This window comes from Manis javanica, chromosome 4 (genome assembly GCF_040802235.1).
Source record: "Manis javanica isolate MJ-LG chromosome 4, MJ_LKY, whole genome shotgun sequence".
In the NCBI taxonomy this organism is placed as follows: domain Eukaryota; kingdom Metazoa; phylum Chordata; class Mammalia; order Pholidota; family Manidae; genus Manis; species Manis javanica.
In genome coordinates, this window is record NC_133159.1 from 8,093,358 (window position 1) to 8,118,372 (window position 25,015).

Below are 25,015 nucleotides of genomic sequence, written 5' to 3' on the forward strand. Positions count from 1 at the left end.
GCATAGCCGTGCCCCCCAGGTGGCCAGCACATACACCCAAGCACCAAGTAACGAAGCAGGGTTCCAAGGGCAAGAAGCTTGGGTCACAAAGCTGGAGGCACAGCTGAGAAACCGTGGCAGGTCGAAGACCAGAGGGTGGGGACAGTCCCCTCTGCAGCAGGTCCTGCTCTGAGGGAGGTGGCACGATGGCCTGGTGCCAGCACCTGTGTGCCATGGACTCTGGCTGGTGAATGTGCTTCACTCTTCTGGGTCTCCCCACTTATAAAATGAGCCTGAGCTGGATAAGCCCAGGGGTGCCGGCAGCTGCTGCATGTGGAGTGGTCAGGAGGCCTGCTCAGAGCTGGCACTCAGAGAGTGTGAGCTGGGATGGCTACTTAGTTACCATCACCACTGTCATGAGCATTCCTCTTTTTGAACCCAAATAGCCTGTCACCCTCCTTTTAGACAGGGCTACAAAATAATGCGGGCCCCCCCTGCATTTCTGAGCCTACAGCCTAGAAAAGCCACATTTCCTGAACTTGTTATGCCCAAATTACAACTAGGGAAGAGAGGGTAATGAAGATTTGATTCGAAGCTGTGAGGCGTCTGGCCAGGTTTCAAGCGGAGTGACCCAGAACTGGCCTACATGGGATCTAGGAGGCACTAACCTCAGAGTGGCCAGGAGAACTCAGACACATGACTGGCTCTCCCAGCCCGTCTTAGGAGGGGATGATCTTTGGGGTGAAGCATATTTACCTAGGGCAGCAAGGGTTAATGCCGGGGCTGGGAGAGGCCAGGCAGCACGGAGCACTCCCTGTTTATTAATAAGCTATTTATCACCAGCTTTGCTTTTAATGCCATTTGGGCTTAATGTCGTTAATGAAATATAAATACCCACGCTAACGATGTCGGTCAGAGGCAGCACGGGCAGCAGACGGCTCGCGAAACAGGGCCAAACCGCCGGGCACGCTGGGGAAGAGGCTGAGAGCTCAGGAAGCGGAAGAGGTTCCCACCGGCTGGGCACCCCCAGCCCCCTTCTGCTTCCACCACAAGACTCCCGGCTGCTGTGCCGGGAAAGGCTGGAAGGAGGGCAGCCGGGGCCAGGGAAGAGGAGGCCTCCCGGGGCACAGGCTACTGTTAACTGAAAAAGAGCAGGCAGGAGTGAGAGTGCTCCCACCTCGGGGGCAGTGCCCACCTGGCATCAGGCCCCTTGGCTTCAGGAGGCTGGACTACCACCAGCTGGCAATAGGCATCTCTCCCCACCCGGAGCTCTCTGAGCACTGGAAATGGAGCCAGGGTGAGAGGGGTCACGAGAGGGAGCAGTGAGGGCCCCGTCAGGTTTTCCAATAAAGACCATCCCTCCCCATCCCTGGCATGCCAGCCCAGGGAGCCCAGCCCCACTGGATGGCACACCCTCCCCAAGAAGCTGGTGTGGGGTTACTTGGCAGGCTTGGGTGGGCACTAGAGACTGGCGTTGGGCTTCTTGGCAGGCTTGGGGGTGGGCACAGAGAGGTCGGCAGATGGGTATTTCTGTTCAGTGCCCAGAGGCCTTGGAAAAATGGAGGCAGCCCTGCCCAGCCGGCTGGTATCCCTGACCTTGTTCCTGACCTGGCCTGGCGCCCGGCCACATGGGGGGCCATCCCTGATGGCCTCTCCCCAAGATCAGAGCAGATGCCCTCAGTGGATGGCCACCTAGCCCAGACTGCCCAGGAACTCCAGGCCGTGCCCCTTGGAGAGGCCCCCAACTGTTCCTAGACACCAGCCTCACCTTGGAGAGAGCGCCCTGGGACTTGCTGCCCAGCTGGGGGGCCCACACACCGTTTGGAGAAGACCTGGACTCTTCCAATCAGGGGCCCAAATATAGGTGGGAGACTCCAGCAAGTGGCTGACCTTTGCCCCATGCTCCTCTTCCTGTCGGGTAAGAGTGGAAATCACAGGTGCCCCAGCCCCGCTCTGCTTACCAAGTCCCCAGGCAGCTCCCCTAGGGTGCTGCCTCTTCCAGGGGGAGCTCCAGGCTGTGTTTGGGAGGGAGCCCACAGCCTCCCGCCTTCCCCACTAAGGGCTGTCTGAGAAAATCTGAATTTCAGCTATATTGCAAATATTTGTTTAGTGTAAGTTATGTCCCAAATACTGTATGGAACATGCTTTCACTAAAAAGTATTTGAGGTTCAGAATTTCACTGGGTGTCCTTTATTTTTATTTGCTAAATCTAGCCACCCTCTCCTGCTGCTCAGCAGGTAGCACCTGGCAGGTGGGATGGTTTGTAGTGGATGAGCAGAACTGTGAGGGATGCTGGGGACCCCTGCCCATCTTGGGACAGCAGTCTCTTTTCAGAGGCTCTGTTCATAACTATCCCCCTGCCTGCCTCCTCTCCTCACTGGTCACTACTGCATGGCCCTGCACCATGGCTCACCTGTGAGGGTCCCCTCTCCCTGCACCCCCCAAAGTCACCTCCATGTCCCCAAGGAGTACAGGGCTCATTTGCTGGGGCCTGGTGGAGCTCGGCTCAACGGCTAATCCCCTGGGTGGCTCCTGTCAGATTATTAATTAGCTAAAGCGGATCGGTCCTGGAACAACATGCGCTTGGACTTCAGATAAAGCAGGCCAGGGAAGCCGGGCGGGGGGCTACTTAAAGTGACAAGACCCTGTTTCTGAACTGCTCTCCAAGGGAGTGGGGGAGCAGACAGAGACTGGGGCCCGGTGATTTCCTACAGACCCTCAGTTCTCCTCCCACATGTACCTAGATTCGGGCACAAAGGGGACCTGTAAGAGGAATGGGTGACGCTTGGGTCTTGCTTTTTTAATAAAGAGTTTGTGCCTAATCAGATCACGTCAGCCAGAACTCCTCCGAAAGCTTATTTCACTCCAGGGAAAAGCCTGAATTCTCACAATGGCTGCAACGCCTATAGGATCTGAGGGCCCCCCAAGGTGACCCCCATGACTGCACATGGCATCTTCTCCACTCAGCCCCCTGCAGCCACACTGACCTCCTTCCTGTCCTCCAACAAGCCAGGGGCTCTTGCCTCTGGGAGCTCACACCTGCGGCTCTCCTTGACGGGTATGCTCTTCTCTCAGGTATTAATGAGGGTGGCTCTCTGTCACCCCCTCTGTCCTTACCCCAGTGTCACCATCTCAGTGATGCCTTCCCCAGATGCCACACCTAACAGTACAAACCGTCCGTCCACCTCCCCCTGTGGCATGTACTCCCCACTCCATTCTCCAGGCCTGCTTTTGCGTCTCCATCTAACAGGTCCTTTATTTCTTTACCTCATTCACCGTTTGCCCCCTCCACTAAAGTGCAAACTCCCCTAGCATCAGAAATCTTGCCCTGTTCACTCACTGCTTCGGGTCCCCTTCCAGCTCAGTGTCTCTCTGTGATGCTTGATGAATGAACGAAAATGAAAAGTGATTAAAGGTCAGGATTTGGACCACCCCGTCTTCTGGCCCTGCACCCCAGGTAGCTGAGCCCTGGACTGCCCCGGTGGGGCTCCCAGGCACCTGTCTTCTCCCCCCAACCCCATTTGAGCCGGCCCTTCCCCAGTTCTGCCCCACACTGGGTGCTGCTCCCACCCTGGGCCTAGCATGCTCAGGTTCTGGGTCCCCTGAGGGACATCCTAGGGGACCCATCTCCGTGCCACCCAGACCCTCCCCGACCAGCTGGGACTGCTACTCTCCCTGCCCAGGAAGTAGCACGGGGTGGGACGGCGGTGAGGGGAGCAAACGCTGCGACTCCCAGCTGCTGCCCGGGCCCAGCTCAGCTGCCGGCAAACTCCTGGGCTTGGATTGTTTTGACTTGAGTCGGTGAAGCTGAAATATTGAGTCACAATGGCCCTAAACTTCATTACCAGCTCTTAACACAGATTACTAAGGGAAAAAAAGTTGCTTTTAATTGCTTTTCCCGATTAGCATTTCTGGAGAAAAAACTAGTGATTAATTACACCTTCCTTCCTGTCACCTGCCCTGGCCACAGAGGTCCCCACCCCAGGCAACCATAAGAAGGCTCAGGGTCAGAAGAGGCTCCTGCTCCCGGGAGGCAGAGAAACCAAACGGGGAGAAAACCTGAGTGGTGAGCGGCAGGACAGGAACACGTCCAGAGCTGATCTGACAGTCAAGCAGCCGGTAGTGTGGGGTGGCCCAGGTGGGCACATCCACGAGTGTCCCTCCTTCCTGCCTCACACCTCAGGGTGGTGTGCTTTGGGCTGGAGGACTTGCACCTGGACCAGGTCTCTACTGCGCAGATTCCCGGATAAAAGAGGCTGGGAGAGGCTGGGAGGGGAGGGAGAACCGAAGGTCTCCAAGAGAAGGCAAAGCGTGCACAGCCCCTGAATTCCTCCAGCATGTGAAGCTCCACGTTGCTTCTCCAATGTCTCCCTGTGGAGGCTCCCAGGTCTTGGGGACAGAGGCAGGGCAGAGGTGCTTCTCCCCTCCTGCACAAGACGAGGGCTGTCCCCAAGGCCGTGGGCCATTGTCCCCTTTGTGGCAACCACATCATCAAATGCTGAGAGGCCCCTAGGTAGCTGAAGACAGGTCAGGCACTGCTAGCCCCTCCCAATCCCTCTACCCTTGGTCATGCCCAGTGGAACCCAGGGCCTTCCTGACTCTGGTGGGAAGGCAGGAGGCACAAGCAAGAACTGGGGAGGGGCCCAAGGTGGGGGTCAGCAACATCAGGCAGAATTCGCACACAGATTGGAGACCAGGAGAAGCAGCAACTCTTCCCAAACCATCTCTCTGTCATGTCTCGGCCCAGCCCAACGGGGCGGTGACCCTGGAAGCCATTCCTCCTCCCAGCACAGTGTCACCCATGGGTGGCGGGGGACTTGGGCCCCTACTCCCCTCAGTCGGCACCTCCCTCTCCCTCTCCTGCCCCTCTGCACCCCCACCCAGCTGCATGCTCTGGAGCGGCCAACCCCACAGCATATCAAAGGCCCAGAGGATGGACTTAGAACTGTCCAGTCCAGTTACAAGTGAAGGCCGTGGATCTGGGGCAGGCCATGGAGGCAGAGAGCAGAAGAGCCACCCCCGCATGCACAGACACATGCCTGCCCACCCAGACACACCCTCCGCCAGGGTTCACCCAGTGCTCTGATGCTCGCAGACACACCCAGGAAGACTGGCTAACACCCCCCTCGGAGCCAGGCAGAGGTACCAGCTGCACACTTGGGACATCCCTGTCACACCCCCAACCCCCAAGATGTTGCCAGCCTGCCCTTCTACTCCCTCCTATCACTGCCCCTGGAGCTCATGCCTCCAGAGCTTTCCTAGAGGGTTGAGCTGGCCCATATGGCTGGAAATATGTTGCCAGCATGGGCAAGAACTCACTGGGGCCCCCATGGCTGGCTGCAACAGCTTCATGCTCACTCCAGCCAGGCTTCTGGCCTGCTGTTCGGGTTGCTCAGGGTCTGCCCAGAGCGGTCATGCATCACTTTGCTATCATAGCATCACTGCTGGGATCACCTGCCCTGTCCTGGCCCAAGAAAATGACACCAAAACCCAGGAGAGTGGAGCCTTGTGTCAGAGGCATTGAAAAAAGGCACCGTGGCCCAGGTCAAATCTGATGGGGTACTTATGGCAATGCACACCATGAAGTGCAGACTTTCCACGTGGAAAGAATGCTAGGATCCTTGCCCAGGAGCTGGGACTGGAGGCTAAGCAGACCCCGTGGAAATGAGGAGGTCTTTAAAAGACCCACTTTCTGATTCTGTGTGTCTGTGCACACAGGAGAAAGCAGGCAGAAGCTCCACTCTTGAGACACACGTCACATGTAGAGCCACACTGAGAGGACCTGTATGAGCTTCTAGGCCCAACCTCACACCCAGCACAGAATCCACAGAGTGGAGGCACAAAATGGGCTTTGGTGCAGAGTATTAGGGCCAAAAGGTAGCAAGCGTGGAAGCCTCTGCCGAAAACAGAGCCGGCGATAAGCAGGACTCTGGCCTTCCCTCCATGCGGTACTGACTGTGAGGTGCCCAAGCCACTTAAACAAGGGGGTGCTTTCTGAGCAACCAGCAGTGTCCAGGATGGCGGGCTCGCCAAGCTATAAGATGTCAGCCCCTGAAAGCCAGGGGTCACTCTCGGCACTGCCCAGGTTAGGGCGCGAGAGAGGAGGTGATGCAGGGTCACAGGTCAGGGGGACGAGAATGCCGGAGTCACCCTGGAGTCTTCACCATCCAATCCACTGGCGAGTCCTCCCTCTGAATGCACGGACCCTGCCCTCTTCTCTCTGTTTCCACCTTCCTGTCTCAGCCATGGCCTCTCATTCTGGTGGTGGCTGCAGCAGCAGCCTCCCGTCTGGCCTCCTGGTTTCTCCCTATGCCGTCCTCCGATCCTTTGCCCCATGGCAGCCCCAGCCCTCTTTTTAAAACAAGAATCAGATCACTTTACTCTCTGGCTTAAAACCCTCTAGAGCTTCCTGTCACATAGATAAAATCCCAGTTTCTCCAGGCACTCCAAGGCCTACATACCCTGGCGCCTGCCCCATCCACCTCCCAGCCACTGGGACGTTCTTTCTGTTCACCAAGTGTCCTGAGCTCATCCACCTCGAGACCTCTAGATGAATCGTTCTCTTTCTGGAATATCCTTCCACCTGCTTTCAGATGGCTGTCTACTCCCTATCCTTCAATCTCAGGTGTCACCTCCACCAAGAGGCCTCCTCTGACTGCCCAGTCACTTCCCTCCACCTCATCCTCTCTCCATGTGGCACTCATGGTTTCCTTGTTCTTTCTGTGGCTTTGTTTATTGTCTGCTTGCCCAACCGAGACTCCACGAGAGCCAGAGTTGCCTTGTTCACTCTGTCCCAGTGACTGGCAGACACCAGGCCCTCCAGAACTGTTGAATAAATGTAACAAGATCCTCTACGGCATAGCCAGAAATGGGGAGCCTCTGAGCCAGCCAGGATCAGGCCTGCGGACCAGGCCCGAGCATGGGCTCTCCCCTCAGTGTCCTACCACAGTGTCCTGAGACCACAGACGACCCTTGGCACAGAGGACCCCAGCCTGTGGCCAAACCCTGTGCCTGGAAAGGGCTGGGTGAAGAAGAGGGACTCAGCCATTCCTTTCCAGAGCCCTCAGAGTTCCCAAGCTTCACTATCAAGCCCAAGATGGCTGATGCCAGGATGCGGGAGTCCCGCAGGACTCAGTGAGCCCATACCCGAGGCCGGGTGCAAATCCCAGCTGGTCTGGCTCCTGGGAGCCAACAGTGAGTGGAAACTTCGGAAAGGGAAAAACTAATGGGCATGTTTTGCCGAGGGAATGAAGAAAACAAAAGGCCTGCCACTGAAAACAGAACAGGCAAACATTCCCCCCTCCAAGAGGGCTCCACAGGCACTGTGACCGTCTGCTCACGCGCGAGGCACAGGTGGGGTTGGGGAGACATCCAGAGGCTCTGAGACGCATGGGCCTGTCTTTCCAGGACCCAAGAACATCAAAGAAGCAGAACTGGGCAAAAAGAGCCCCAGGAGGTGTACAGACATATAGGTGCTGGTGCCGAAAAACCCACCAGGACAGCTGTGCAACCAACCCTCTATAAACAGTCCTACTGCCAGCAGGGAACAGCAGCGGCACGGCACACGTGGGGCCAGAGTAATTCCTGGAGCGTGATCACACTCTAGACACCAGGAAGAAAGGTCTCAGCCACATGGTTGCCCCACCATAACCACCAAAGGCCACATTTACATCTGATTTGCAAATCCCTGGGCCGCATCCAAGGCTCTGCTAGTCCCCAGGTGGCACGGCCTGAAATGAGGCAGGCTGACGGCTTTGGGGACCTCTCAAGCCCTGGTGGGCACCACGGCACCCGTCTCCACAAGTGCCTCCTCCCGGCAGGCTCAAAGTCCACAGCTGCAGAGCCTGGGCACAGAGGGAGGGGCAGGACACGCCTGTCCGTGGCGCCCATGGGGAGGACCGCGTAGGTGGGTAAGCCCTGTTGCTGGCTCCCATGTGGCATATGTGGGAGGAGCAGCTCCCGGCCTGGCTCTCCCAGCCGTTCTCTGGGCCCTCAAGCCTCAGCCCCCACCCTAACACCTTGCCCATTAACTTTACCAACACCCGACCCCTCTGGGCTGCCTTCCCTTGGGGTCTTAGGGGAGCACTGAATAATGACCAATGTGTGGTGAGTCACCCACTGTGTATCAACCCCGCCCCAAGAACTGCCACGTTTAATACCTACAGGTAAATATCTGACAGACCAGCCCCACTAGAAGTCCCATCCCCAGCACAAGTGACTTGCCTCAGGCAAGGGGCAATTTCAAGCCTGTATCAAAGGACACCTGTGGTTTCTCCTCTAAGAAGGGCCCCGCCTGGGCTGGAGGTCCACCTGAGAGAACCCCAGCAGTCACACATGAACTCAGAGCGGAGCAGCAGCAGCCTCTGGGCATGCACACTGGCTGGACTGTTCCCACAGCTGATGTTCACAAATGACCCAAAGTTTAGCCCAGGAGTGGCATCTGCTGGGACACAGGCCTCACCTGCACGCTGCTGGCACCACCCAATGTCATGCAGTGGGAATGCTGGGAGGGCTCTGAAAGGTCAAGTATTCCCACTCTTTCCTCTATGGGGAGGAAATTAAGACCCAAAGGGGGAAAGCGGCGGGTCGATGGCAGAGCCAGGGCCAATATGCAGGCACCCTGTTCCTGGGCCAGGGCTCCTTCCTCCATCCCACATTTTCTCACTTTTGCTGAGGATGCCTGAGCAAAACACCATGTAGGTCAGAACCCACTGAAAAAGGCCTGCACAGTCCCTCCCCTAAGGAGGAACCCCCAAACTGTCCTACCAGAACCCCCACTCACGTTTCCCAGTCACATGTTGCGGATCGGGAACAGCTACCTTTGCATCTCAAGAGGCTGGGATCCAAAGTCCATTCCAACCAATGCACACTTCTGAGCTGCAGGACCCCCTTCGACAGCAGGGGCTGAGGACCGCAGCAGGTGGAAGGGCAGGTGGGCTGGATGGTGTCTTTGCCTTCAGTCAGCGAGGTCTGTTGGCCTACCAAAATGAGAAAGAAAACAGACCATTAGGCTGCAGTTGAGACCCGCCAAACTACTCCAGAGAGGACAGCAGAAGGTTGGCACCTGCTGACACTTTGAGCGGTAACAGCCAGCAAGGTGAGACATTCTCGGATCCTGCCTTCTAGTCAGAGGATGGCATTGCTGTGATTCACGCTATGCCTGACCCTACGAACAGTGCACCCTTTGCACAGTTATCAGCCAACTGCTAGGTAGTTGTCACACCTAACAGAAGAATCAAGCAGGTAGAAACAATAACAGGCCAATCAGATGCCACCCAGGTAACAACAGCGATGGCACCCGGGGCTCGGCACCGAGGGTGAAAGGTCAGCCTGAAGATGGATGAAGCCGACCCTGGAAACCAGATCAGACCCACACAACTGAACCAACCTTTGGGCTCCCCAACCTCCTGCTCCCCCCTGACTTTCCCGCGGGCCAGCTACCAGCTGCTCCCAAGCCCCGCTGGTTGGCCTTGTGGGAGTCTCTAAAAATGGAACCAACAGGTGCCTCTGCAGCTACCCAGGATGGCGAATTTGGTTTTTTCGCTTTGCCTTTCCCTGTCTCCTCTCTGGCCCTGTGCTGTTTCATCCCACGAAAAAGAAAAGAGGGAGTGAGCAAACACCCCGAAAGGGGGATGCTGAGATTGCTTTGTGATAGGTGTTGGGCCAAAAAAAAATGTGGTCAGAGAAAGTTGGTGCCCCGCTACCAGCAACCTTTGTATCAATTTAAGCAAATATTGTGGTGTTTCCATGGTGATTCCTGTTTTGAATATCCATTACACTCACTTTTTAAAGGGCTTTTCCTGTTTGCGTTTCAACTTCAAACCTGTAAATATTTTCAGCCTTTTTGGAAAAATTAGCCTGTGTGCGTGCAAACACAAACACACCACCTGACCTCCCCAGGCCTGGAGGTCCAGCCTCCTGGTCATGAGAGTGAGGTGCAGGAACCTGGGGCAGTGGTGGGGGGATCTCTGTCACCCTCCCACCCACCCTTCGTACGGGGCTGGCATCAGGGAGGGTGGTGGCCGAAATTCCTGCCTGCTCGGCCCAGGGATTGCAGCATCCACAGGGCCTGAATGCTCCTGAAGTGTGTAAGTAGGCTCAGCCCTGACTCCGCGATGTGGCATGGTGTGGGCAGCTACCCAGCAGGTTCTGCAGCTCGGCCCAGCCCTCAGATCCCCTGGGCTCCCTGCAGCGCAGAACCCCTCCTCTCCTGCCTCCCCAGGTTAGGCCACAAGTGGAGGTGAGAGCTGCCAGCATCAGCTCCACCCAGCTCTGCTCTGGGGCAGTGCCGCGGACCCAGCTCCCGGGGGACGCATCAAGGAGGGCCAGCAACAGCGGTCCTGGGCTCAGATCGGCCCAGCTCCCACCCCACCATGCAGCACCGAACAGGGTTAACAGCGGGTTTCCTGGTTTCCATGGATTCCCGCCAGGCCCCTAATGTGAGTTTCGTGTGATTTGGGGGAAGTGGATTTCCTTTGTTTTCCAGTTTGGGAATATTTTTTTCTTTAAAAAAGAGGAAAAAACACTTTAATGGGAACTTCAGGGCCACTGGGAGACTCACTCCTTTGGGCTCTGACACTCCCCTGCCTGTTGGTCCAGAATACCCCAAAGCCCTGAGTAACCTACTACCCAACCAATAGCTCTGAGCTGGAAGAAGGGTGCCTAGGACCACCCACAGCTCCCCACACCCAGCACACTCCTGCTGCGGCCTGCACTCCATACCCCGACTGTCAGAACAACGCCAGGCCCATCTGAAAGCTGCACCTCACCCAGGTTCCTGACACTTCCCACTTCTAGGCATACATGTCTCCCCAGATAGATGGTCAAGAGAAACACTCCCAGCTCTCTGGCTCCCGAGTCTGACTACACACAAATGGTGACTGAACACTACCAGGGTCTCATGTCCTGGCTCAGAAGGGGGTTCCAGTTACAGGAGAAGAGAGGGTTCTAGGCCCTGATAGGGCCTTGTCTGGCCTACTCCAGCTGAGGGAGGGGCCTGCTCAGGGCAGAGGGAGCTTCTTCTCAGCTTCAGCAGCAAGAACTAAGTAAAGGGCGTGGCTCCCCGTCCTCAATCTTCCCCATTCTTGCCTTCCTCCAGCCCTGCCAGGGTGTGGCCTTGCTCAGGGACTGTCCCCAACCAAGTGGCCTGACCCATTTACCAAACCAGGGGACAGGCTCCAGGGCCTGCCATGGACGGGCCCTCCCACAGCACAGGCCCTGGGGCTGCGGGCACGGCAGAAATCCCGGTCAGAGGATGCAGCTCTCTGGCCAGCAGGACCAGGATGAAGGGGTGAGAAGCCAAGTGCAGTTAAAGAAATAACACTGGTCCAAGAATCAGAAGACATGGTTCTGAGGCCCAGTTCTGCCACATAACTCACCATGGGCCCTGGGACAAGCCATTGAATCTCCTAAGGCCCAGCTTCCTCACTGGTCAAATGGAGATGTAACACCTTCTCCTCCTTCCTAGCAGACATGGTAGGGGGTCAATAGGAGATGTAAAAGGTGTTAACAGTGCCCCAGAAATGTTCTTAACTGCCACCACCCTCTTCTTCCACGTCTCTTCAAGGTAATCTTCCAGAATCTACTGCAGCCAAGCCCAGATGTCCATCTCCAGCCCCTCATGCAACCTCAGTGAGGCATTTAAATCCATACTGGACTAAAGTCATTTGTTCATGAGCCTGTCTCCACCACTGGCTTTTTAACCCCGCAAGAGAAGAAACCAGGTCTTAATTATCTTTGTGCCCTCAGCATTTAGCACAACAGCTGGCCCACAGTGGGCAGCGTCAGTGTCTGTGGAACTGAACTAATCCCCGATTTCATGTCAGAATCAGATGTGCTGGTGAGCATCATCCCCTCCGACGACAGCAGACTCTGCCGGCTATTTTTACGCTCCGTTCAGTTTAGTACCTCCAAGCCCCAACCTGCACTCTGGTCTCTCTCCTCTCCTCCATTAATACTTTCAGGTTCAAGGGGGCCACTTGGTTACTTGATCCTCCTCCAACTGATTCCAGTAAGAATTGGCTGAGCACCTACCATGGGCCAGGGAGCATGCCGGGAGTGGAGGGCATACCAGATGAGGGGTTTTCACCCTCTGCCAATGGGCCTACGTGGGAACGAATGATGCTAGTCAGCTGGGTGCCTTCTATTCTCTGATAAGGCCACCCAGGAGAGGGCCGCTCTAAGTCAAGAGGTCCCGTGTCTTCTCTCCAGACAAGGGGCTTTATCCTTTGGTGGGGGTGGGGGTGGGGGGGCACAGAGGTTTCTGCATCCCTGACATTGAGACCTTCTGCTAGGTCACAGGAACCCCTGATTTTTATCTGGTTGAATGTACACGGGGAAGGTGCCCATCATCTCCCCAAAGGAGGGAAGACCTTGGGAGGTGGTGGGGAAAGATCTACATCTGAGACGATAAAGGGGCGGAAGATCAGGCTGTGGTGGGAGATGACAGAACCCTAATGAGCAGATTTCATAAACCACCCAGAGTGAAAACAAAAACACAGACATGCACATTGCCCAACATCAGGGCTGTATGGAAAAGGAAAAAAAAATACAATAAAAAAATCCACATCTTAATACAAAAATCCTACATGATGTGTTGTGGCACGAAAGTGTTTTTCACTGCATTTTTCATCTGTGATCTCACACAGCCTCTGATGGGTACGCCCAGCGCAGTAGGTAGTTGATGGTACACAAACAGAGCAAACACACTCACAATTAACCAAAACAAGGGCAGAAAATGTTCAAATCGGTCCAAGCTGGCATCTCACGGCTTCAGGTGGCCTCTGGAGATGGCTAATCTGGCTCCGCCAATGGACCCCTTTAAATTTCTGAGGGAGAAGAAATAGGGCAAGAACACAGCTCGAATGGAAGGAAACGAACCGTGGAGTTCTCAGAACTCCCGTAAACAGAACTTCCCGCCAGCTGGTTACACGGCCTTTCTGCACTTAAGGCTCTCTCCTGCTGCCGCTGGGCAGAGAGGGGACCCAGAGCCCAGAGGCCCCTCCAGGCGTGTCACTCACCCCAGGTACTCTGGCCTCCTTTGCTCCACCCCTCCCCCCTTTTAATTGTTGGATGAGTTTACCAAGCTGTGTGCCAAAAACAATCAACTCTAGGGAACAGAGTTATACCAAGAAGGGCGTGTCGCCAGAGGGAGACGGATATCCATGGAAACCACCAAGTTTTCACAGCAGCCTAGGTGAAGCCAGGGTGAGGGGGATGGTGTAGTGGTGGGGAGATACACTCCACCCAGAGCAGGGCCCCAGAAAAAGCTGGGGCCATTGATGGTCTGAGGGAGCCGCCTATGGTGGGGAGGGTCAGGAAGGGGGTCAGCTAGAGACAACCATGCGGGCAGGGCTCTGAGCTGTGAGCATACACGGGCACATGCACGCCCCTATGCCAGCCCACCAGAGCCCTGGGACAACATAACAGTGGCTTAGTGGGTAAAAATGTTGGAGTCAGACTGCAAGGTAGGAATCCAGGCTCTGTCATTTAGAAGCTGTGTGACGCCGTGTGTTAAATTACTTTAACCTGTCTGTGCCTCAGTTTCCCCATCTGTAAAATGGAGATAATAACCTATCAAAAAAGCCAAATGAAAGGAAGGCAGATCAAGGTTTCCAGACTGCTACAGAAGAGGAAGAAAATTACAGCTTATGGTTATTAAGCTCTACATATTCAGGATTTTAATACATTAATACATATAATCATCACAAGAACCCAACGAGGTAGGTTACTATCTCAATGGATAGTGGAGGAACTAAGACTCAGAGAGGGATGTGACCCGCACAAGGTCAGACGCTCAGAAGTCATTTGAACCCAGGCCTGTCTGCCACCTTCTTGCCACACTGCTTGGGTAAGGAGAGGGAGAGGGAAGGAGCTGGCGAGGCAGCAAAGGAGGGATGGATTTCCAGAAGGTTCTCTTTCCAGACAGGACTTAGATGCACTTTTCCCAAGCTTACAAAGGAAAACAGAAATCCTCTGAGCCAATCACTGTGGATAGAAGGAACAAGGGGCAGGGAAAAGCTGAGGTGGCTGACAAGCGTAGTGGCCACATTCCTCAGGAGTTCCTGACCACAGGAGACCAGCGTTGCCCTCTGAACCTTCCCTCTGCCCATACAGGCATCTCCAGAATCAAGAGGTCCCCTGAAGGGAAAGGAGCAGAACCTGAGGGCCACCTCCCAGCAACGGTGGCCCAAAGCCTGGGAAAGGTTCTATTTCTGGGTCAGAACCCTGTGAACAACCCAACCATCTGCCTTCCCAGAACCCAGGCAGATTCCTGGAGGGATGGGGCATGGGCGAGGGGAGCACAGGCCTCCTCCAATGCCAGGCCAGGCCCCAGGGAGGCCTGGGAAGCTGAGAGCTGGGGGTCAGGGGCTGCCCGCCTGCCCTGAGTGGACTGGTCCTCACTCTGCTCGGAGACAGAGGCCATGCAGGCTCGGTGGCTCAGCCCTTTCTGCCATCGACCACCCAAACTCATTCAGATATTTCCTCTCTCACTTGCTTTTTTAAAAAAATTTAATGTTCTCTATAATTCATCCATTCCAGAAGATAATCGATAGAGCCCGTAATGAAAATCTGAGCCATATTTTACGATCCGCTGCGAGCAGAAAGGGCCACATCAGCAGGTCCGGTTTCGGCTCTCCCTATCTGTCTTGCCCACTGCCCCGGGGATTACTTCTCCAGCTGGTCCTGCCCACGGCCAGAGCTCTGCCCTCAGCCACTCAAGGAGGGTGTGGACCGCCAGCTGGAAAGAGACTCTGGTCATGACCCTGGAATCACCTCAGCAACCTGACGTGCACCCCACCAGCCCAAGTCACAGTTTGGTCACCTGCCATTGCAAGACCTTCCTGGAGCTGTCCCCCAACCAGGGACCCCAGCGCCCCCACCCTGGAATCTCACAACCGTCGTCAGTCGGGCCCTTCAGGAAGCCTCACTGAGAGCCTCACTAGGATCTGGGGGCCTGTGTAGACCTCAGGGAGCCGGGCCAGCACCCATTGTGGCATGTACTCCCCCGAGAGGCCACCCACCCTCTGGGGGGCTCCCTGGGGGGCTCTGAGGTGTACCTGAGACCCTCGGGTCATGGAGGGTGGGTCACTACTTCGTTCTGCTACCTTCAGCGAGTCCTTCCTCTCGCTGGTCTCTGCCCTGTGAGGTAAAGGGCGTGGAAGAGCCAGCCTGAGGGGGCGCACTGCGGGTAAGGGGCAGCCCCTCCTTTGCTACCAGGGAGAACCTGGGGCAAGGCAGAGCCCCGCCCCTTGTCCCTGCACCACCACAGGGAGCCAATCAGCAGGCAAAGCCCTGCTCCTCCCAGAATCCCTTGCTGCCTGGCTCCAATCAGAGGGCGCCATAGCGCCAGTTGGGGAAGGGGAAGGGGAAGCCCGGCGGGCCCAATCAGAGCCCAGAGGATGCTCCAACATCCCGGGAACAAAGACGCACACCAAATAAGAGGCATGATTCAGACACATTCTGGACTGCTATGCAGCTATCAATAGACATTTATGGGGGGGCGGGAAACTTTTAAGTGAAAAAACTCAGATGACTCCATTATTTAGAATGTTGTCCACTAGAAACTTTGGTGCTGTCAGTATGGCAGCCTCTGGCCACATGGGGCTGTTGAGCACTTGAAATGTGGCTGCTGTGACTGTGGAATTGAATTTTTTTATTTTACTTTATTTTAGTTAATTTAAGTTTAAATAGCCACATGTGGTCAGATGTTACTGTATTGGGCAGCCCAGGGTGAGAGAGAGAATTTCATCCATGAAAAAAAATTCTTACTAAAATATTAAAAAGCCTATTATCTCAAGACAGTGGAATAATCATTATTAACTACAATAACAGAAATAGTTAATGTCTAAGTACATGGGGTGCCAGGCATGGGGCTCAATATTTTATATGGATCATCACACTGAATCCTTATCATACAATCATTATCCCTACTTTATAGATGAGGAAACTGAGGTTCAGCAATGTAGGGTAACTCTCCCAAAGTCACACCACTGGGCAGCAGAGCTGGGGTTCAAACCCAGGGCCCTCTGTTTCCCTAACCCATACTTTTTAACAACTACACTGTATATTTTTTAATTATTTTCTTCACTTTTTTGTACTTTCCAATGAGCAATGAGCATTAATTAGTAATCAGGGAGAAAAGATATTTTTTGAAAAGACTCTAAAAAGAGGCAAATCCTTTTTCCCCAGGTGGGAAGTGTACAGAGAAGTTTCTGGGGGCCCTGGCCAACTGGGTCTCTAGCTTTGGGATGGAGGAAGGGTAGAAGGCAGCGCAGTCACAGGCCCGTCTTCCGGCCCTTTTGCTCCTACTGTCCAGATGCCTGGCACTTAGGTCTGGGGTGCAAAGACAATGCTGGGCCTAGGATTCTCCAGCAGCCAGGCTGCCAGTGGGATCCAGTTTCCTCCCAGCCCCACCCCAGAGTCAGTTCCTGACAGGTTTCTCAGCAATTTTGCAATCATCACCCAGGTCTGCATCTTAAAAAAGTTACAGGCCACAGGCACGCACCATTTTCAACATGGACCACTCTTGCCCACTACCTTCTAGAAGGGCCAGGAACTTCAGGCTAGCAGCCCAAATCTGAGATATGCTGTCTGTCCTCCGTGGGCACGGTGAGGCTTGTTTTTCCTGTAGGGGGGCAGGAGGCAGTCACTGCCCCTGTTTACCCCTTCTTGGGACTACAACTAAGTTCAAAACCAGGGGGATGAAGAAAATCCCCTTGAAAAATCAGTGATGAATTAGTGGCCCAGCAAGGACTGAGCCCAACTAGCAATGGCATCAGGGAAGATCCAAAGTCGTTTTTGCTTTTTTTCCATAGCACCAATTGGAGGGTGGGGAACAGGGAGCTCTCACCCACTTGGTCTGGTTTCCATTTCAGCTTTTTTTCCCCTCTTGAGATGCACAGACTGTTCTGGTTTCAGGGTAGGCAGGATAAATATCCTTACTTAGAAGTTTTTTTATTGTGATTATTATGGATTTTTGGTTCCCTGCCGTCTGCAGTTCTCTGTCATTTCCCATCTACCTTAAATTCCCCTTGGATTTATATATTTATTTTTTGGGTTGGTTTCAGGTGCTTCTAGTTTATCAAACAATCAGTCCTGTGAGGTACACTGGGTGTTTCCAGAAATTACATCACAAAAAATCATGCAATTAAAGTGTAAGGGGAAAAAAAACATAGCTGTTGCTTAATTTTGTATTTTAATTAGCGACTTATTGTAAAGGTAGACTTTTAAAATGGAGGTGCCTAAGCAAAGCCAGTAAACAAGTTTTTCTAATGAATTAATTTCATCTCTTGCCTCCTCCTCCTCCTCCTCTTCTTCCTCCTCCTCTCCAGCCCAACTGTCATCTTCCAGATTTTCTTGGCCCTTTATATGTCTGTTCCACTTACTAATCCTTGCCCAACACATGTGAGAAAAAGGATACCCCAAAATAAAATCAGGAACCCTGGGACCCAGAACTCCTACAGAAGCCCCGGCTCATATGCCCATGGAAGCAGCCTTGAGGGTGACAGTCCTGGCTAAGGGCACAGTGTGAAGTCCGCCGCTGCACCCCTTGCTCTGTCCCCTGGTCTGCTTCCCTGCTGCCCAGCCCCTCTCTGCTCCTGTCAGTGCCCTGAGCTCAGGAAGGCAGTGAGAGGAAGGCCCAGCACCGCACTGACTGCCAAGGCAACAGGGCACAGGTGGAGGCATGGGACACCTGGAGCCTGGGCGGGAATAAGGTGAGAGACCTGGAGAGAGAGGGGTGTTCAGGCTGTTGTGAAACCCAAGAGACCTCTGGTTGCCTGGAGAAGGAGAAGGGACACGGGAGGGAGAAAGCAGAGGGGAGCCTGTAGTGAGGGGAAGGGAAGCTGAAGTTAGGAGGGTCTGACCAGGTCACATGGAGGCTGGGCTCGGAGAAAGGACACTTCCATCAGCCCCGGGCACCCCTGGGAGGATGCATCCCGACTGCCACGGTGGGTTAGGCTGCCACCATCCGGGTGAACTCCTACTCCTCCCCTCCTAGAAAGTTCCCGGCTCTGGAGCAGCGGGGAGGGAGGAAGATCGTCTCTTTTAGCCTAGTTTCTGGGAGAGAAGGCTGATGATAAGGACAGAGTTTCCTGCTCTCTGCTCAGTCCTGCCACCCCAGGAAAGGCAGATGAATTTGAGATGTCCTAGAGAAGGGAAGACCCTCAGAAGATGCCTCTGCCTCACATCAACAGTGGGTACCAGTGGGCACCTCCATGTCCCCGTGCCCTGGGGAGCATCTGCGCCCTCCTGTCACCCCAGGGGCTAGGCCAGCCTGATGAGGACAGATGTCTGCCCCGAGCACATCTCATCTCTAGTGCTGTCACCTCCAAAACCAACACAGAGACACCGTGAAGGAGCTGGTTCGTTTATGGACTCTCTCTCGCAGGGCAAACCAGGGTTTCAGCAGCACCAGAAACAACCCACACTGGCCATTTTTTGTGGGAAAAATTTTAACAGTGACCTAATGGTGGCCTCAGGAAGGGCTGTCGTTTACCTGCTGATTCCCATCAGATCAGCTTCAGACTGGAGTCCCCTTTGCCTCAGACACTAAACCCATTCTGGGACATGCTGCCCAACTTTACAGCAGGTGTCCTCTGACCACACTGGTGGGGAAGGGGGGGCACAGAAGGCTCTAGAACACCTGGTGGCAGAATCCTGGCCCCCACTCACTATGATTCCCAAAGAAAGGAAGGGAAGACTCAGAGGGGAAGGGGTTGGGCCTCCATGTCATCCAGCGCTGGTGGGAACCCAGACCCACCCTCACAACAGATCCTGCTCAGTACAGCCTCAATCAGGAAAAAAAGCTCCCATCAAACATGGGCTGGGCAGGGATGTGGGCACCGAGATTAAGAATTTGGAAAACCATCTGAGGAACCTGGCCCTGCAAAGACAGCACCAGGATTTAATACCTTATCCTGGCTGTGTGGTGAACACCCTGAACCTTCCCCACACTCCGTTAGGCCGCCGTGGATCCTCAGGTGTGCTCCTGAGGGGCAGGTAGAGACAGAGGCAGGCAGAGACAGGAAGGGAGGGAGGGAGGGAGTGTGGGCCTGGGGGGAGGGGGAGAGGGAGGAGCTGGCCTGGGAGGACAGGAGGGGTGGTGGCCAGGCCAGACAGTCAATGAAACAGCTGACAGGTGCAGGGAAGGAGGGGCAGGGAGAAGAGAAAGGTGAGCAGAGGATTTGGAATACTGGGGGATGCCATTGCTGTCACACCCCAGGGGGCTGAGCGGGATGAGAGGAAGGGTCAGAGGCTTGTGGGCGAAAGATCTAGGGATTCCAGCCACCTTTCTCCCAATAAAAGGGGAAGCTGGGGAGGTGCCTCCATCAGGCCACAGGTTCCCCCAAACAAAATAGGGCAAAGCAGCAGATGGGGTCTAGCTTCCTGGGCTTCCTGTGGCCACCTATGAGAGCAATCTGCTGGTGTCGGAGCTGCTCAGAGGGGTCTCAGCTCTCCAGAGGTGGCTTGGGGAGAGTTAAGGTTGGCAAGGAGAAAAGGTGCCCCTGGTCCTGGGTGTTCCTCGGGGTGTTCGGGGTGAACCACCTCAGTTACTATCCTGGCACTGAGGCACTCCTGTGCCAGTCCACCACCAGGCCCAAGCAGGCCACCCCACAAAACAAAATGTCTTTTTCCATTTCCGCTGGCTCCTTGTAATTACAGTTCTGGATTGAAATCTACCCGGGGTGGGACCCCTCAGCCTGACACACTCTCTAAATCCTCGGGTACACAGCAGTGCATCTCCCTGCTCTTAGAGAATCATTTCAAAAGCTCAAAGTTACACCACTTTCACATGTTCTCTGGCTTCTTTCAGGAACACTCTCAAAGCTGCCCTGGCCTTGGCCACCTCTGCCCACTCAGGGCCTCCCTCTCTGTCCCATCAGCTACCGCCCAGAGCCACCAGGACCACCTGTGCACCAGCAGTGGAAACGAGGAGGTTCCTGGCCTGTTACAGGGCTGGGTGCAGTTGCCTTCTGCACAAACCCGGCAATCCCAAGAAATGCCGTCCACAGAGCCTTGATCCAAAAGGAAGCCAAGAGGCCCACATGCAGAACTTTCCTGCTCCAATAATAACCCCATGGAGTACTGGCCTGCCTGCTGGAGGCCACCCTGACCCTTGGATATTTCTCACCACCAAGTCGGTTCCGAACATGACCCAGTAGGCACGAGAGGAGCCACCAGGAGCGTCTGGGAGCCTGTGCCCACTGCTCCTCTACTCCAGTACCAAGTTCCCTGTAACCCAGAGCTCAGACCGTCTGCAGTCAAGCGGACCTTCAAATGTCTTCTGCCACCATTTCTGCTCCAGTTTCTCATTCAAAATTTCTCCTCCAGTTCCTCAATTCCGGCCTTGCCAGTAACAACAGTTTGAATCTTTGCATAAACACACATACACACACAACACTCCTGAACAAGGGAGAGAGATGGCACTGAGAAAAACCCCATTGGAAACTGGCGTCACCGGCTCACCACCTCACCAGGCAGGTGGCCAGAGAATGCTGGACTATACCTGCTACAGACCTCACCAGACATAAGAACACTTGTTTGGGTCCCTGCCCTTTGGGAGCTGGTCCCCCCCCCCAGTGCATTGCTTTGGGCCATTGCTACCGATAATTTTTCAGAGATAAACAAACCGGTTGGTTAAAACAAGAACCAACCTGAACTCTACACCTAAAACTCAAAATGAAACTCTCTGATCACCCATTTCCTTCTCTTCTCCACCTTCCTATGCCATCATCCAGTTCCCTAAAATTCAGACAACTTGATTTTTAAAAAAATTCAGTCCTCTCACCTTTTTGTTCGTGGGCACTAGCACCCCTGGGACCATTTGGCCCAACTTCGAGGGATGTTGCTTTATTGAAACATCTTGCTTCTAGTTTCTCAAGTATGCTCGGGTCAGCAGGAAGAATGGAGAAGGGGAACATGCCTGGGAACCTCTGCTGGGCTGGTGTCTGGCCTGAGTCCTTTTCCCCAGCTCCCTTTAGGCTCAGGGTGTTTTCTCCATGCACCTATTACTCCCCTTGATCTGCAGCCCTTTGTGAGTGTGCGCACGTGTGTGTGTGTGTGTGTGTGTGTGTGTGTGTGTGTGTGTGTGTGTGTGTGTGTGTGTGTGTGTGTGTGTGTGTGTGTACTGGACATCTGGTCTACCCCTCCTTTCTAGTAGCAGAGGAAAGAGGTTGCTCATTTCCCCTTGGGGACTCACAGGGTTAATCGAGGCTCAATGTCAGGACAGGAAGGAGGCCAAAGGGCAGAAAGGAAAGAAGCAGCCCTGAGGTCTATGGCCACATGTGTCTCCCTGCAGGCTCAGTGTGTGACATGCCTGCCTACAGCCAGAATCATTCATGCCTGACACACCCCCACCCACTGCCCCATTCTACCCAAACAGGCCCCTGTGTACCCCAGCCTCTCTGGAGGGCTCTCTGTTTTCTGCCCTGAGCTAATCTGGAACCTCTGCCAGGGCTCCTGCCTCCCAAGTCCCCATCAGTGGGGTCTGCTCCATCCCTGTAGCTAATTTACACCCGTCAGGGTTTAAAATAGCAGAGGCATAAATGAAAAGTCCAATTTCTTCAAATTTGCATTGTAAAACCATCCTTCAACTTCCTTGAAATAAATTTTACTATTTTATTAGTGCAAACAAAATGGTAATAAAACACTAATACAGCGCCTTGTATCCAGGGGAAGAGCTAAAATTAACATAGAGCGAGCAGTGTTTGCTATTACATTCAATTACCTTTTTACTTGAGATTTACATTCTCATCCCCTTAATCTCCATAGTAGTGACTTCAGAATCGTTCCTCCCAGCTCTGCCCTTCCGGAGCCCCCACAGCTGGAAGCCAGGCCTCCTGCCGAGGTGGTGCTGACCCCGGGCAGGGCGCCTACCCCTTTCACTACAGCTGCCTCTTGTCTTAGGGTACCACTTCTCTCCCTTGCTTGTAAATTTCTCACGTCTTGGCCTCTCAGTACTCGGCAAGTTCAAACCAAAGGGCTCTGACCCAAGGCACATTCAGACACACAGTTATCCAGAAGCAGGTCCATACAGCATGGGCCAGGGGCATTGCTCCAGAGCCTGCAAAGGTTCTGCCTGGCATAAGAAAGGGGCTGGGAACTCATGGGAGCCCTTTGGAAACTGGCATCTCTGGTTTGACAGGTTGTGGGAGAGGGTTTGCTACAAGGCATAGCTGGGGACTCTGGATTGTGGCAGGAAGCTCAGCTGTCCCGTAGTGGAAGGGGTGAGTGACCACAGGGCCCAGCCTCTTACTCTATCCACGGACAGCAAAGCTGAGGTCTGGGGATGTGGCTGCCTGTAGGTGACAGAGGTGGCGCCAGAACCCCCTGTCCTGTCTCACCACCCAATGCTCTTTTCTCAACAGAGACCATTTTAAAACCAGAAGACCAGTCATTCCAACCAGAGCCACAACCCATCTGGTCCCCCAGGAGGGTCCCTTTGTTTTCTGTAAGTGGGAGAGAGCAGAATTCCTTGTCTGAGACTGGTCAGCCTTGCTCTGAGCCACTGGGAGAGATGACCACATATCCAAATGGCCCCAAGGCTCAGTCGTGATTCCCAATCTGTCACTGACTAGCTGTGGGATCTTAGACCAGGTACTACCCTTCTCTGGGCCTCGGTTTCTTCCTCTGCAATGGCCCCTGCACTGCCTGCTTTTTGGGAAAGGTCACCATGACAGATCAAGCAAGCACACTGAAGCCCATGGAGCCGCACAAGCTCACAGCAAACCCATTCCTGAGGTGGCCTCAGCACGGGGACAGGGGAAAGCCAGATGAGGTCACAGGGCTGCGACACTCATCAGGGTCTGGATGTGGGCAGCTGTGTTCTAGGCTGGCCACCTCAGACTTCTGACTTTGCCTTTAAACCACAGGCCTGCCATCTCTTACTGGTCAGACTACCTCCAAAGTTCCTGGGTTATTCCCACAAAAGCTTTTGAACTAATTTTGAAGAAAGAACCACTGGTCAGCCCAAGGTCCAGGCTGCCTGACAGGTTTACTAGGAAAGCCGGTTTGGGGCAGGGGGACAAGGTGGTCGGGGAAACAACATACGTGTGACCTCCATAAATTTTACTTGGTGTGGCTATTACAACTGGAGAATAAAGTTATTAAGGGGATGCACATGCACACACAGTTGCACTCTAGAACCACTCACAATCTCTCACATATATGACCACACACACAACCACACAATCTCACCATAACCACATACAATCACAATTTTATACACACATATTCACACATATACAATTACTCACAAAATCACCCACGATGTCTTACACACACACAGCCACACGCACACCCTTCCCACTTTCTCCTCCCAAGGTCTTCCTGAATCTTACTCTTAAAATGTCTTCCTGGGAGGAACATTCTGGTCCAAACCGGTACAAGGCAAACTTATCCTGGCCCCAGATTCACATGGAATTCTTGAGTCCCATTAGCACAGAGCCATGCTGGGACACGAGGAGGTAGAAATCTTACTTAAACCCAACCGGAAGTGAAGGCAAAGGCTGTTAGCATTTGGGCATTACTGGCCAGAACAGTCAAGCTAAATGTCCACATTCACCAGAGCCCAACCTAGCTGTCCTTGCTCCAGCCCTTTCTGCCTGGGCCCCTCCATGCCTACTTCTATCGGGTTCTGGCTCAAACACAAGCATCACCAAGTGACTTTCATGTTCCACAAAGAAAAGCAAAAACCCACTGCAAGAAATAACCCCACACACAAAATGTGAGGAGTTTTATTTGGTTCGAACTGGTCCTCTGCATTTTTTCCTCCTTATTTTTTTTTTCTCCCTACTGGGGAAACAAAAGAAAGTTTGTTGTCGAGGCTCAAACGTTTCTTGGGCCTTGTCCGAGTTCTACCTTGTTTTTCTTTTCCTTTTTGTCTGTCCCCCACCCCTACCCCGCCTTCCCTGCCTCCCCACCTTGAATAAATAAAGCACCCGAACTGGCACAGGCTGGTAAGGAAAGTACAAACTATCTCATAATTTTATAATTTTTTTTTAATGCACTGGCCTAGGGTTTTGGGCAAAGGACAAAAGCTATTGTTGAACAGCATAACACGAAGGTCTGAGTCACCGATACGCCTCGGCTTTTGGAGATCTCATAGGTTTCTGTGACTGGCACAGCCGGTGAGCTCAGCGCCCTGCGGGGGCCGTGGGTGCAGGCGCCCTCTCGCCTGGCGCTGCCCCGCCCCCGCCCCCGCCCCCTCCCAAGGCTCCCTACTGGGCCGACAAGTTGGTTTTTAATCATAGGGGGGACTTTAAAGAAAATGTTGGGAAATAAAGAACAAATCACCATGGTCCCACCACTCTAACACTGTAATTTTCATTTTGGAGGATTACCTTTCAAGCTCCGGCCTTATGCATTTGTGATGTTTTATATAGTTTCTATCATGGCCTTCACATCATTTGGCCTTCAGTGTTTTGTTTGTTTTTTTCACTTACATGATAAACATTTTTCCATGTTTTGAAATCATCTTCAGGATTATTACTTGTATAGGTGACACAGGCTTTCTTCTGCCGTGTTATTATTCTTGAGCTGACGCTATGAAGCCAGGGAGGGAGCCGGGAGCCGCGGGAGACCCGTCCATGAACGGAATCATTTACCCACAGGCTTCTAGCCAAGGTGGGGCTTTGCCTGAGTGATCGAGATCACCTTGGCCTTGGAGGGTGTACCTGGAGGACAGGCAGAGGTTCCACCAAAACCCTGCCCACCGTGTGTTGGACCACGAGTGCCCCAGCCCCTGAGCCCAGAGGGACACTGTTTGCAGAATGGCCTTCATCCTCACGCTGACCTTCACCCCCACAAACTGTACTTCCTCTTTATAAAGCACCCTGGCAGCAAAAGGGCCATGACAACACTCTGCTCTCCATTTTTATATCTGAATATCTCAAAGCACTTAGCAAAGACTTTCATTTTCTCATTACCCCAAGGAGAGGAGGTCATTTGGGAAAATGGTACAAATATTCCCATTTGTCAAAAGCAAGAAGGAAGTGAGTTAAGAGGAAAATTCTACCACTTAACTGAGCAAAAC

At 53.8% G+C, this 25,015-nt stretch overlaps 1 protein-coding gene across 4 annotated transcripts in view; it reads right to left on the reverse strand.

The window, feature by feature from the left end:
* Window positions 1–25,015, reverse strand: part of CASZ1 (castor zinc finger 1) — a 144,222-nt gene that overhangs the window by 103,595 nt on the left and 15,612 nt on the right. The window contains exons 1-2 of one of the 4 annotated variants that reach the window (XM_073233180.1): window positions 12,692–12,711; window positions 8,799–8,957 (exon numbers count right to left, since the gene is read on the reverse strand). The gene's annotated coding sequence lies outside the window, so the exon portion shown is untranslated. Of the gene's footprint in view, window positions 1–8,761; window positions 8,958–11,357; window positions 11,378–12,691; window positions 12,712–25,015 lie in introns of those variants that run through there. The other 3 variants (XM_073233179.1, XM_073233178.1, XM_073233181.1) reach the window with 3 other exon arrangements.